General features: G+C 37.1%; 1 long non-coding RNA gene across 2 annotated transcripts in view; it reads left to right on the top strand.

Annotated features, from left to right (window-relative positions):
* The first annotated feature begins 415 nt into the window (after positions 1–415).
* LOC138148720 (uncharacterized) overlaps positions 416–15,113 on the top strand; it is a 224,879-nt gene continuing 210,181 nt past the window's right edge. For both annotated transcript variants that reach the window (XR_011165131.1, XR_011165132.1), the window contains exon 1: positions 416–533. This is a non-coding gene — a long non-coding RNA (uncharacterized lncRNA). The remainder of the gene's footprint in view (positions 534–15,113) is intronic.

The following is a 15,113-nucleotide window of genomic DNA, read 5'->3' on the forward strand; positions in this document are numbered from 1 at the left end:
TTCCAAAAAATAATGTATGGAAAGCATTTAAGCTGCTAATACCACTACTACCACCACCACCACCACTACCATGATGACTACTACTACTACTACTACTACTACTACTACTACTACTGTAGTTATTGGCCTATTAACAAGATTGAAATTTGTATCTTCCTAACTTCAGGCCCTAAACTCTATCCACTAGCCAGAGGTCATAGGGAGCTCCTAAATTTTATTAAGAAAGGGAGTGACATTATCCAACCTTTGCCTTAGGATACTGGAGAAAATTTTAAATCCATATGGACTGGATCCACTCCAGTGAATAGAGGATAGATTAGGGTGGACAGAAATTTGCAATGAACTGGGAGATTAGCCAATAAGTTATTGTAATGCTAGTCCAGGAATGAACCAAATAAGGAAGTCTGCATGGGTGGGGTGACAGGCTGTATACTAGAGGTTTTGTGAAGATAGAAATGAAGACACAACAGACTGGATAATGGGGGTTAATGTGTGCAAAGAAGTCCAAGATAGTACATGAATTTCAAGCCTAGGTAAGAGGAATTAATTGGTGGTGCCTTAAGCACTTATAGGGGAGCTTGGGGAAAGAGAAGATGTGTTTGGGTAAGATAAATTTGTTTTGACTGTGTTGAGTTTGAGATGAAAATGGATGTCCCCTAGGCAGTTGGTGATGTAAGACTGGAGATCAGCAGAGAGCTTGGGGTGGAATAAATAAATCTGAGAATAGTAGGTGTGGATAGGATCATTGAAAGCATGGGACCTGATTAGATCACTAAATGAGAGAGAATAGAGGGAAGTCCCAGGACAGAGCTTTGGGAATAGACACAATCAACATGACTTAAATGAAAATCTAGCATAGGAATCTGTGAAGGGGAAGGATAATTACCAGGAGAGAAGTATCATGAATATCAAGAGGGAAGAAAGACTATTTAGGGTGGGAAAGGGCTATTCCTAAGATAGGAAAGACAGAGATTGAGGGAAGTTCATTACATTTGTATTAAAGATAACCAATAACTTTGAAAAGGGTAGTTTCAGCTGGATGATGAAGTTAGAATCCAGACCACAGATGATTTACAATAGGGGAAGAAGAGACGTGGTTGAGGTCCTGATTATAGGTGGCTTTCTCTTGTTGTTTAGCCAAGAAAAAAGAAGAGATATAATATTATAGAGAGCATTGTACGATCAAGTGAATTTCTTAAGGATTGGGGAGAGCTGGAATTGTAAGAAGCAGGGAAGTAGTCAGTAAAAAGGGATAAATCAAATATTAATGAGAATGGGAATAACAGAAGTAATGACAGATAATATTGGATCTAAGATCAAAAATTTTCCTTGGCAAGGAGGAAAATCACTTTCTGTGATATAGGATTAATGGAGGAGATAGTGGGGAGAAGGCATCTTAGTGATGTTAGATGAGGAGGGAATAGTGAATGGTCTCAGATTTTTTTCAGTAAATTATCAGGCAAAATCCTCAGTTGAAATGATGAAGAGAAGCAGGTGCCTTAAGAAGCTTGAGCAGGGATGAAAAGATTTGAGAAACTTGATACTGTAAGTGATACCATGGAGTAATTACATTGGCATAAAATGATTGCCTTGCTGTAGTGAGAGCCTAGTTGTGATTATGTAACAAATGTGTCATGGATTTGCAATTTTCTTCAGCTGCATTCAGCAGAAAGTAAATAGGAGGGAAGGAAATAGATGGTGATAGTAATCCAAGATTATCTATATCTACATCTACATATCTATCTATCTATCTACAGAGAGAGAGAGACAGAGAGAGACAGAGACAGAGAGAGAGAGAGAGAAAGAGACAGAGAGAGAGAGAGAGAGACAGAGACAGAAAGAGAGAGAGAGAGAGAGAGAGAGAGAGAGAGAGAGAGAGAGCTTATATATCAAATTGAGTTTATACACCAAGTAATCAAGATAGGGAGAGGAGGAGAATGTAGCCAGTACAGGCATGATAGCTTAGAAAGAATTAAACAGTGAAAGGCCATTGTGAGAATATAGAACAAGAATAGAGGTCATAAGGGAGAGGGAAAGAGGGAGCGATCCTTTATGATCTTATAACGGAAATCCAAAGTTCATTAACATTAGAGAATACTAGTAGGTTATGGCAAGATCAAGAGAATAACCATATCTTTGTGTTACTGGCTAGAGACAATGGAAGGATATGTCATGGGGATTGAATAGAACTCAAACTGTGAAGTTAGGGTGTTTGAAGAAGTATAAATGTGTATGTCGAAGTTCTCTAGCATGAGTTGGAGTGGAGAGGCCCATATTGATTCCTTCCTGACTACTTTAGTCAATGAAATCATGTAGGACAGAAGGAAAATATCCTAGAAGTTGACAGATCAATCGGAATCTTGATAGGGTTATACATTTGTATTGAATAAAGATAACATGAGAAGCGTTTGATAAGTAATGGTGGTGAGGGAGAGTCTGGAAGTGGCAATGGGAAGCAAGATAAATTCTGATTGTGACCAGTGATTCAGAGGGTATAAGTAAAAGTGCAACCAGTAATAGAAATGTTGCTAGCGTCGTCAGGAGGGAGCTAAGCCTCAATGAAAGTCAGAAGATCATGGGAATCAGAAAAGAAAATGTTTTAAGATGAAAGCAAGGTTATTAACTATGGAATATACAATCCAGAGATGACAGCAAACGAGTTAAGTAGATATGAAGTGAAATATTAGGGTTAAGGAGGATAGAATTAAGGGAATGGGTAGTGGGTTATAGAAAGTGGGATTTGCATAATCATAGCCAGGGCTTCAGAGTCAATGGGATGGGAAGAATGTGAAGGGGCAGAAGTATATTAACCATTAAGATATGTGACTATGGATGGAAGCAGGTGGTTAGATTGTTTAAAGTCTTCCCTTAAAGGTCCAATCTCATGACAGGTAGAGATTATGTATCCTCACGGCATAGCCTTCAGGTCTTTCACTGACGCATTGTTACCTTTTGTATATGTTCTAACATGTCAATGTCCTTCTTAAGATGTAATGAGAATCTGTGATGACTAACTTTAATAGACTGGGCTCCTTTCAGCAATGCAAAGTTATATGACAACTCCAAAAGACTCATGATGGAAAGGGATATTCACATCTAGAGAAAAGAATTACAGCGTCTGAATGCAGATTGAAGCAAACTGCTTGCTCTCTCTCTTTTGTGTTTTGTTTTGGTTTGTTTCTTCTTTCTCATTCACTCCATTGGTTATATTTCTTCTTTACAACTTGACTAATGTTCAATGCAAAGGTATTTGTAGAACCTGTATCAGATTGTATCCCATCATGGGTGGTGGGGGAGGGAGGAAGAGAGGGAGGAGGAGAAAATTTGGAACTCAAGGGATCATAGAATTGAATATTGTAAACTAAAAGCAAAATAATAATAATAATAATATGTAGTACCAAGAAGTGACCATAATACTACAGATCTGATCTAGACAGGGTAGAGTACAGCAGTGCTATCTTCTCCTTCATTCTGGGTGCTATTTTTTTCCATCAATGTAACTAAAGCTCACATTGGTTTTTGTCTTGATATAATGATGCATATTGACCTTGCCATCCAAGTTCCCATCTCTGCTGGGACAACTCACTGGATTCCTAAAGAGTCCCTCCCCCCCAAAAAAGACCAAACACAAGCCACCCCTCCAAAAAAATGCAACAGGGGCTTACCATGACAGAAGTGGCATCATGACCAATTAACCAGAGACTTTTCACTACTGAACTTCTCCTGGTTTACCTTGAGTTAATCCAGTCCAGCCCAACAACATTTCTAAAGGAGCTACACAGCACAAAGCACTATGCTAGAAAACTGGGTCGTGAGAGGTATGTGTGGAAACAGGGGTAATAATGGTAGCTGGCAGTTATTAAGCAACTATTAGGTGCCAGGTATGGCATTAAGCACTTTCTAACTATTATCTCATTTGATTCTCTCAACAGCCTAGAAGGTAGATGCAATTTTTATCCCCATCTTACAGTTGAGGAAACTGGGGCAAAAAGAGGTTAAGGTACTTTCCCAGGGTCACACATCTAGTGTCTAAACTGTGTTGGTAGCTTCATTCGATCTGACTTCAGTCTCAGAATTCTTCCCACTGAGCCCTCTAACTGACTAAGGAATAGAGTTTTGGTTCAAAAAATTCAATTTATTATTAAATAAATAAAGGAGTGAACAAATAAATAAACAGATAAATAAATGAATCCATTACTTTAAAGCCTTGCATTCTTCTGAAGGAATATGGTATATAAACAAATTAGTATATTCATGATCATTTAGACAGTTAGGCAATGCAAGGGATAAGATTCTAGACTTGGAATCAGGAAGACCTGGGTTTACATCCTATCTCAGACAATAATAACTGCATTTTCCTAGGCAAGTTTCTCTTAACCTCTCACTCTTAGTTGATTCATTTATAAAATGGGAATGATAGTAGTATCTATATTATAAAATTGTGGTTGAGAATAAAATGAAATAGTAAAATATTTTCCAAACCTTAAAGAACTACATTCGTATGTTATTGTTGGTTAATAATCATCATCATATTTTAAGCACAGAAATAACATACAACTAGAAAGGGTACCCGATATGGTTTTCATAAAATTCTTGATTAAAGGGCCAAGAAGCTTTTAAAAATATATTTTGATAAATGAATTTCAGTACAATTGGTTTCTGTTATAATTCTATTTTTATAATAACATATTTTGAGAAGTTCCATAAGTTTCACCAAACTGCTAAAAGTATTGATGACATAAAAAAGTATGTAAGAACCCCTTTAATAGGAATATCAGGAAAGTCTTCCAGAGCCAAAATTTGACCTATAAACTGAACCACTGAAGGAAGTTATTACTTCTAAGATAAAAATATGAGGAGACAATGTATGCTAGGTCTGGGTAAATGCATCAAGGTGGGAGATAGAATTCTCAGTTTAGTTAAAGACAAATAAACCAGTTTTCCTGGAGTGCTCGATGAAGAAATAATTTGAAATAAAATTGGAAAGCCATGATATGATGAATTTCAAATGCCAAATTGGGAAGTTTTTATTCTATCAGAAATTACTTGGGAGTTATGGATGGCTTTTGATTAAGTATGTAGCAGGATCAGATTTGTCCTTTAGGGGAAAAATTAGCTATGTGGAGGATATATTCGAGATATAGGAGTGCCTGGAAGCTGGGAGTTCAAGTAGGTTGTTGAAATCGTTCTGGAAAGAGGTAGTCGGGGACTGAATGTGAGGGAATCACTATGTGAGTACCATGGACAGATGAATTGCATTAATTGATCTTAAGTGAGGAACAGATAAGGAACTGATGCTCATGGCAGTCCTCTCACATTGCACACAGTTCTACACAGAATGGTGGCCTGGCTCATTCATTGCCTGAGCTCTATTACTGCATGGGCTGATGGGTTTTAGATTAGTAACACTGCTGTGGGAATATAGTTGGATTTTCCCTTCCTTCAGCTGGTCCAGGTCCAGATCTCTTTCCGTCATAAAATCCACCCCACTGTATTATTTACAGCAAACATTTAGGATGCTTTAATAACTCAGATTGTTCTGTTACTATGCCCTTGTTGAGTTCCAATCACGGAACTTTGCAGGTTCATATTTCCTGAGTGACACAGCCCCTGAAGCCTGCAGTCGACCAGCCCATGCTATTTCTCTTACATGAAACCTACACTGGAATATGAGGCCTGTGGAGAAACCTTGGCTTTTGAGTCAGGTGGGGGCTGAAGCTTGGGTTTTAAACATACGTCATTTGCTAAGATACCAAATGGAGTATCACCACATTTCAATGTTTGGATTTATCTGCTCGGCACAAAGAAGACTGTTTGTTTTCTACATCATGGCATAATCCCAAAGTGTTAGGGAAAAAGGTGGGGAGCCTAAAATTCTACCTACTACATTTTGGATTTGGAGGTAGATGGCCTAGATTAAAATCCTAATTCTGCTGCTTAAAAAGCCATGTGACTGAGCAAGATTTCCTGTTTCCTCTGCTATAACATGAGGGAACTGGACTAAATGTATATCCTTCTTTAAATACTATGTCACTTCACTCAGAGATTTAGTGCTTGAAATGTCTTTTACTTACATTTCTTTAGAGATTTAAGGTATATAAAGCTCTTTCCCTAAAATGGGTCCGGAACTATTAAGTGAATATATAAACCCCATTTTAGAGATGAGCAGACTTGACTCAGATAGGATAAAGGACTTGGCCAGGGTCATATTGCTGATGTAAATTAAAGGATTTGAACCTACTTCTTCTGACTCCAAATCCAGCATTCAGGCCTCTTCACCAACTGCTTTCCCAAGTCAATGTATGTGAATTTATGTCAGGACTTTTATTCTCAGTGACTGAAGGTGTTGGGGAAGAGAAGAATCTTTGGAAATTATCTCATACTGGAATTATCAGTTTCCTAATTGTTTTCTTGATATTGAGGCACAGTAAACTATCTTTGGCAGTTTATCCTTAACTAAATGACATAAATAAAAGCTTTGTGATCTGACACCACCTCATGGGATCATTTACTGCCGTGAAAAGCTACTCCCTATTTGCGGAGGAGAGAAGGATGACCATTATGACAATATATATTCTAACAAACTAAGAAGCTAACAAGCCATCTCATCAGTTGCCTGATTTATAATATCATATCTGCTCTTTTATTAATCTCCTACCTCTCCCTTTTTTACTGGCTGCCTTCCAGTTCCTCACAAATATTCCTATGCTTCCCCCATTCTCAAAATAAAACCCTCATTTTATCCATCCGTCTCCTCTAAACTATAGTCTTATATTTCTTCTCCTATTAGGGGCTAAACTCAAGAAAGCTACCTCCATTTCCTTTCCCCTTATTCTCTGCTTAACACTTTGCAGTCTGCTTCTGATGTCATCATTTAGCTGAAATTGTTCTCTATGAAGTTACCAATGATCTTTTCTACTGCTAGATGCAATGGATTTTTCTCAGTACTCATTCATCTTCTCTTCCCTGTAGTCTTTGTCATTGTTCATCATGGTCCCTGTGACATTTTCTTTTCTCTAAGTTTTCATGACTGTTCTCTCCTGGTACTCTTCCCATTTGTCTGGTCTTTGTCAGTTCCATCTGTTGGATCTTCATACAAGTCATGCCTCCAAAGCTCTGTCCTGGGCTTTCTTCTTTCCTCCCTCCATACTGTTTCCCTTGGGGACATAACCAGTTGTCATGAATTAAAATATTTATGTAAACAATTTGATGATCTTCCGAGTATAGTTTCAAATTGCTTTCCAGAATGGCTTTACAAATTCATGCCTCCGCTGAAGTGTCTTAGTGTTCCTATTTTTCCCAAAATTCCTCTGCTACTCTATTATTTTTTTCTTGTTACTTTTGCCAATCTCATAGGAGTAAGGTGGAATACAGAGTTCTTTTCATCTGCATTTTTCTATTAGCTTTGGGAAAATTTTAACGTCATTTCCAATAGGTTGGATTTCCTCCTTCGAAAACTGTTCAAATTCTTTGACCATTCACATACTGAAGAATGGCTCTTGTTCTTATAAATGTGACTTCACTCCTCAGATCTTTTATATGACTTTATCACAGAAACTTGCTGCAAGGGTCCCGTCCCCCCCCCCCCCATTTACTTCTTTCCCTTCTAATTGAATTGAATTGTTTTTGTTACTACAAAGACATTTAATTTTATATAATAAAAATCGTGCACCTCATCTTCTGTGATCTGTCTTGTTTTGTCTTGACATAATGCAAAATAGTGGAAAATAAGGGGAACTGGCTGTAGCATATCTCAAATTATATTACAAAATTTGCTTCCAGGACTAGGCCCCTAAATAAAAGCAATTTGGTGCTGGTTAAGAGATTAACCAGTGGGACAAATTACTTACTAACACATTCGTTAGTTATCAGAATATAAAAGCAAATGATCACAATGGCCTAGCATGTGATAAATTCAAAACCCTAGTTATTGGGGTAAGCTCTCAAACTCACTATTGGGAAAAATGAAAAAAAAAAACAGTCTGGTAGAAGGCAAATGCAAGCCAACATCTTACACTACAAGCCAAGATAAACCAGATATATACAGAACTTGGCCATAGAAGGTGACATCATAAGCATATTAAGAAGAGTAAGGGGTCTGTGGATATAGACCTCAGTCCCCTCAGCTAACTCTTTCCACTTGGGTCATGGGCACATGCAGCAGTTTTATTTGTTTTTTCTTAATTTTTTATCCCTTTTGTGTCTATTCTTTTTTTTTTTTTGCCCTTAGATAAAGGAATATGGGAGATAGTTATGATCTTGAGAACTTCAAAAGGCTGGAAGGTCCAAGAACAGGAATACACCAAGGTTTGCTAGCATCTCAGACACATTAGGGTCCAATGAAGCTCTAATAGGAGCCGTTCAAGTACTATGCTAAACCAGGAAATGAACTTGGCTGAGCAAATTCATTGTAGTATCTGCTCTAAGTTTAAGTCCACAGTCTCAAACATTCAAGGTAGTAGATGGGATAAAAATGATCCTGATTGGATGATGATTTTCATAATTTTTGTTATTACTGTATCTTCTCAGTAAGTATGCCTTTGCAAAGATAATTGGGGTAGCTAGGTTACACAGTGAATAGAGGGCTAGGGCTAGTCTGAACTACCTGAAAGGGAACCAGGCTTTTGGGTAACTCAGTTTGGCAACTCTGCCTGTCCTCTGCAAAGAAAGGTAAAATTTGATAGCTGAAAGCTTCCTAGTTAACTTGAGGTTTACTGACTAGATATCATTCTCTAAGACCAAGCCTTAAACCCATTTCACTCTGGAGCTCATAGATAGGACAGCAATAGGTCCATGCTCAAGCATCGCTTAATGACTATTTTTTGGCTCAGAGTAAATGTAAATAGTAACTATTTCTCTTTTGGTCAGCAACCCTGAGAGACTTCCCATCCCAGTTTATTTTTTTAAGGGGCCATCCCTTGACTTACTTCTTAAAGAGGCCTATTCACTGAATAGCTATTACCTCACTCAAAGTGAGAACCTGAAAAGATCTTAGCCTAAAAGGACCAGGGTGTCCCACTGCATCCTGAGCCATTTCTAGTAATCCTGATGAATATTTTTCCACTAGACTCAGATGACTCTGGAGGAGAAAGTGAGACTGGAGACCTTGCACAGTCCTCCCTCATTCAAATCAAAATCAACTGCAAGTTATGTCATAATCCCCCTGATGTCATGCACCTCTTCGAGAATGAAGGACAAAACACAAGAGTTAGGAGGAACTGAATTCAAATCTAGCCTATGTTTACAACCAAATTTATGACCTATGTGAGTCTGGTTAAAGTCATTTAACCCCTATTTGCTTCAATTTCTACCCATTATAAAATGGGTATAACAATAACACTTACTTTCCAAGGTTGTTGTGAGGATCAAATGAGATATTTATTAAGCCCTTATTACAGTGCCTGACATATAGCAGTGGCCATATAAATATAAGCTAGTAGTTTATGATTAATTTTCTGAAAACTCTTACTCAGCTGGGTAAAATGATTGCTTCCTCTCATAAAATAACATTGTTGGGATGGTAGCTTATCTTCTTAGGCTCAGTGGAAGAATGTTCAGGACAATTTCAGTAGCAGGCAGGAAGATAGGGATGACATATAATTCAATCATATAAGATTGAAAAAAACCCTCTTTTGTTAGGTAGTTATAATTTGAAAGCTTTTCCTTCCATGTATCTTAGAGATTATGTGTATTGAATATTGCAATTCCATTAAAATGTTGTTCCTAAATTTTTGATAAATCAAGGTCAGGTCTGTATGACCAAAGGTAAGGTTTTTGCCTTCATGTGGGTCAAATTTTGTTAATTCCTCAAGTATATGTTGAGGTCTATGTTGGCATTACAGACTTGTCATTGGTTAGCATTTATCTAAATGAGCTTCTGTGGTATTGTTCAGGTTATCAGGTTCTGTCTTGCTAGATATCCAGTAGGTTCCACATTTTTGCATAATGACATGTTGTATAGTTTCTACAATTTCCTTGAATAATCTGCATTGATAAATAAATCTGGTCTCCTTAAGGATGATATTTCTAAAATCCTAGTAGAAATGACCAGGGCTTGGAATTGCCAACATAAATGCAAATCCACATGACAGCTACCATTTCAATAATTCTTTGTCAACATATGGTCGGTTGATATTTTCAAAGAAAAAAAAGATTATGTTCTCTGCATTGGCAACAAATATAGCAGAAACAATTTATTAGATTATTCTAATATTCTTAGACAGAGGAAAGGCCAAACTGACAGATTTTCTTCATGCATTTGGAAATCTCTTAGATATAAGACATTTTGAGTTACCTTTGGTAATATCCACAAGCAAAGTAATTTCCCAATAAGATAAAGCATAGTTATACAGCTTAGGTGTAACTTCAGTTAATAGTGTCCATTAAGCAAGCAGAACAATTGGAATGTATATGTGTGTATATATGTTTAAGTGTGTATGTGCATTGTATGTGTGGGTATACACACATGCATACGTATGTAATTTATTTGTTCATTCTCTACTGATTTTGTTTGGGGTCTTTCTCATACTCTTACTGTCAATTTCATTATACCTAAATTAGGACACTAGCAATATCTTTAATAGTAATAATAATTCCTAATTATTTTTATAGTTATTTATCCCAGGTTTGAGAAAAAAATGAGATATTGTGGCTGACTATATTTATTGGTAAACATATGTCTGACATATCTTTTGTAACACTACCAATGAATTAACTACAAAAATAGTAAAAAACCCTTTTACTTTTCATCTTCATTGTTCTCCTCCTCCACCTTTTCCTCCTTTTTATTATTTATCAACGATGGGTGTCAATATGTTTTAACAATTCCCCACTACATTCTTTTATTCCTGGACTTAATCATGACATTTCACTTTTACAGAAGAGTTCCCTGGTCCCAGTTTCTCTCTACATCTCTATATAGTGAGGGCTTCCTTTGGAGGAGCTGAGAGCTATCTAAATATAATCTACTGTTATCTTTTCTATGCTAGGATAGAGACAGTGAAAATTAACTAATAAAACTAATGAAGTAATCTAGAAGCAAATGACAATGTAAGCCAGGCTTCTCTCTGTCCCAACCAAGAGGAGAATAATTTGACAGTTTGCTTGGCCAACCATTCTTGTGGTACATTGCTCATTATGGAGAATACTCCCTGGGGAAGCCTGTAGGGGACAAGGAGAGTCATTGTATCTCAGGCTTGTGCCCAAATAGACAAGTCCATCTCAGGAAATGGCCTGTTCGGCTTTTCAGTAAGCTACATCCCACTGTGTGGCAGATTCTCCATTCAATGGCTCCCTCCAGTGTTGCAGTCATCTTTCATTGCATAATTATGACTCATTAATGAAATGTTCCTCTCCTTCATAACTAAACAAGGCATAGAGGGCATAGGAAATAGACAATTTGGATAACATAAAGCTAAAATGCTTTTGCAGGAACACAATCAATGTAACTAATTTAAGGAGAGAAACTGTCAATTGGGGAAAATATTCACATCAAATATCTCAGATAGATGTCCAAAATATATGATATATAGGGGATAGAGGCCAGTATGTAGAATCAAGAATCAACCCTCAGAAAACAAGTGCCCAAAGGATATGAACAGTTTTTGGAAGAAAAAGAAATGATCAGCAACCATATAAAAATGCCCCCAAATCACTAATAGCAATAGAAATGTAAATTAACTCAGAAGTTTCAGCTTATATAAAAATAATGAAAGTTGGAGGCACTATGAGAGACAGAAATATTAACACAATATAGACAGTTGTTTCCAAATGTTTTCAGAGAAAAAAAAAGAACTGGGAACTATGATATTAAAGTGAATAAGCAATTCAAAACATCTTTCTCACCAAAATCACTACTGGACTAAGGAAGATATATATAAAAAAGTCTAAATACATCAAAATATTTATAATTACTCAATCAATAAAAATTTTCTCAGCTCTGACTATGCATCAAGCACTGTGTTACATGTTGAGTAGATATCTGCAAGCAAGTTTGGAACAGTCTTTGCTTTTAAGGAGCTTACATAGTAATATGAGAGGCTAAATCTATATCTATATATCTATGTGTATATACATATATGTGTATGTATATGTGGGTTTATGCACATATTTATATAATTACAATGATATGTGAAGCAAATATGGTGGATGGGGGAAGAGGGAATGGCATCTGCAATGACCAAGGAAGGTGTCATTTTGAAGAAGTTGAGATTTTCAGGTAGGTAGGGGGGAAAAGGGAGAGCCTCCTCTCTATGAGGCACCATCCCATCAGAGCACTGGTATAACAACAAGCAGTTCAGGGCTATGGATGAGGAAGGACAAGAGAAGCAGCATGGTGGGACCATTGAATGGATTGAAGGGAGCAATGTATACTATGTCTATAGAAGCACCGTGGACCTGGGTGATAAAGAACTTAAATGGGCAGTTTACATTTTGATCCCAGATGTAAAAGAGGGCCACCAGAGCTTGTCCAGGTATGGTGGGGCAGGGCAAGGTGACATTGTCAGACCTGCATTTAAGGAAAATTGTTTAAGTAACCATGTGAAGGATGGATTAGAATGGGAAGAAAATTGAGGCAAGGAGCCCAGGTTAGGAGACTACCCAACAGTCTAGGCTAGATATGTCTGTGTGAGTAGAGAGGAGACATATCCTAGAGATATTGTGAAGATGGAAAGAAGATGCAGCAATTGATTAGACATGTGGGGTGACTGTAAGTGTGGAGTGAAAGAAACAGAATTTAGATTTTAGTTACACATAAAATGTATAGGGATTATAGCTATCTCACTTATAAGTTATTGCTTTAAGATTTGGGGGCACCCTACAATAAAAAAGAAAACAACACTAAAAAAAGTCTGAATTCAAATGAATGAAACTAGTAGTCTAGAGAATGAATAACACAGTATACCTTTTGTCTCTATGTAGGAAAATGTTGCAGTACAGGAAAGAAATGAGTCATTAACTGTCAGAAATTATTAATGCCTATTTTGCTATACTTTGTTAGAAGGGACAGTTCTATTGTTTGGAGGTAGAGGTTGGGAACTGACAGTGATTTTTTTTAATTTTTATTTATTCATTTGTTTTTATTAATTTGTTTCTTTACTTTTAGTTTACAAGATTCAGTTCCACAATCCCTTGAGTTTCAAATTTTCTCCCACTTTCTCTCCCACCTCCCCCCACCCTCGCCCCACTCTCCATGGCAGTATGCAACCAAGTATGGGATCTGCAAATACTTTCACATTAGACATTAGTCAGGTTGTAAAAAAGGATTGAAACCAATGTGATGAACAATGGGAAAGAGGAAACACAACCAAACAAGAAAAAGAAAGAGAGTAGGTGGTTTGCTTCAGTCTGGATTCAAACTCTGTTCTTTCTGGTTCTTTCTCTGAATGCATATATCTCCTTCCATCATGAGTCTTTTGGAGCTGTCTTAAAACCCTGCATTACTGAGAAGAGTCCAGTCTATCAAAGTTGGTCATCACATATATGTTGTCTGCAATTGTGAACAAATTTCTCCTCATTCTGCTCTTCTCACTCAGCATCAGTTTGTATAAGCCTCTCCAGATAAATATGAAGTCTGTCTGCTCCTCATTTCTTATAGCACAATAGTATTCCATTACATTCATATACCACAACTTGTTTAGCCATTCCCCAATTTATGGGCATCCCATTAATTTCCAGTTCTTTGCCACCAAAAAAGAGCTGCTATAAATACTTTTTACATACAGATTTCCCTCCCACATTTATGATTTCTTTGGGATACAACCCTAGAATTGGTATTGCTGGGTCAAAAGGTAAGCAATTGTTTACAGCCCTTTGGGCATAGCTCCAGATTGCTCTCCAGAATAATTGAATCAGTTCACAACTCCACCAACAATGTATTAGTGTTCCAATTTTTCCACATCCTCTCTAGCATTTGTCATTTTCTTATTTTGTAATCTTAGCCAATCTGAATGGTAAGATGTGGTACTTTAGAGTTATTTTGATTTGCATTTCTCTAATCAATAGTGATTTAGAGCATTTTTTCACATGATTATAAATATCTTTAATTTCTACCTCTGAAAATTTCCTGTTCATATCCTTTGACCATTTATCAATTGGGGAAGACAGTGACTTTTTTTTAAAGCAATTGGGGTTAAGTAACTTGCCCAAGGTTACACGGCCATTGTGTGTGTGTGTGTGGGTGTTAAGTATCTGATGCCAGAACTGATCACAGGTCCTCCAGTTTCCGAGGCCAGCCCTCTTACTCACTGTGCCACCTAGCTGCCCCTGACAGTGATTTTTTTTAGGGCATCAATAATCAATAATTATTTGCATAGAAATGTTCCTCTCCCTCTCTTTCTGGTCATGGAAAATACAATCTTTAGACCCTTAATGGCCATATTTTCTGCAAAAATAGTAAAAGAGGCTAGGATTTCTACAGCACTAACAAGAAGAGAAGTCAGAAGGAGGCAGAAATTGAGTTGTGTTTCCAAGCAATATTCAAATGCTCCATTTCTAACCAATAGCTCAGTTTAAATAGATAGAGATGCAGAGATTGGTGAAGGAGGATGCAGGTATACCTATCCCAGATGACATCAGGATAACCTCAGCTAAGATATGTTTCCTTGAAAGATACATTCTTCAGAGTCACCACCTAATTTTAATTTTTAGGGGCTGTCAGCAAAGCCAAGGGAAATGACTATCTTTGACTCAATGAAAAGGGAATAAAAATAATGTAGGCTGACTGATGATATGGCAGTGTAGATATAATGAATTAGTCAGTCAGGAAATTAATTCTGCATCCCTACTTTGTGCCAGGCACTATGTTAAAAGCTGGGGATTCAAAAAGAAGCCCAGACAGTTCCTGTCCCCAAGGAGTTTAAAATCCAACCAGGAAAACAAATTGTAAACAAATATATACAAAGAAAGCTATATGTAGTATAAATAAAAGCAAATTAACAAAAAAAAAAAGGCACTCAGATTGGGAGGGATTGAAGAAGGCTTTCAGCAAAAGATAGGATTTTCATTTAGATGTAACCCTAGAATATTGCATTTAGAGCCAGGAGGGAAATTAGTGAAAATCTATTCCCACTTTTTCATTTTATAGAAGAGACTGAGAGCCAGGCCAGACTAGG

Source organism: Petaurus breviceps, unplaced genomic scaffold (assembly GCF_028583685.1).
Source record: "Petaurus breviceps papuanus isolate PSGF00001 unplaced genomic scaffold, PetGlider_PUasm1.0 90825, whole genome shotgun sequence".
Classification (NCBI taxonomy): domain Eukaryota; kingdom Metazoa; phylum Chordata; class Mammalia; order Diprotodontia; family Petauridae; genus Petaurus; species Petaurus breviceps.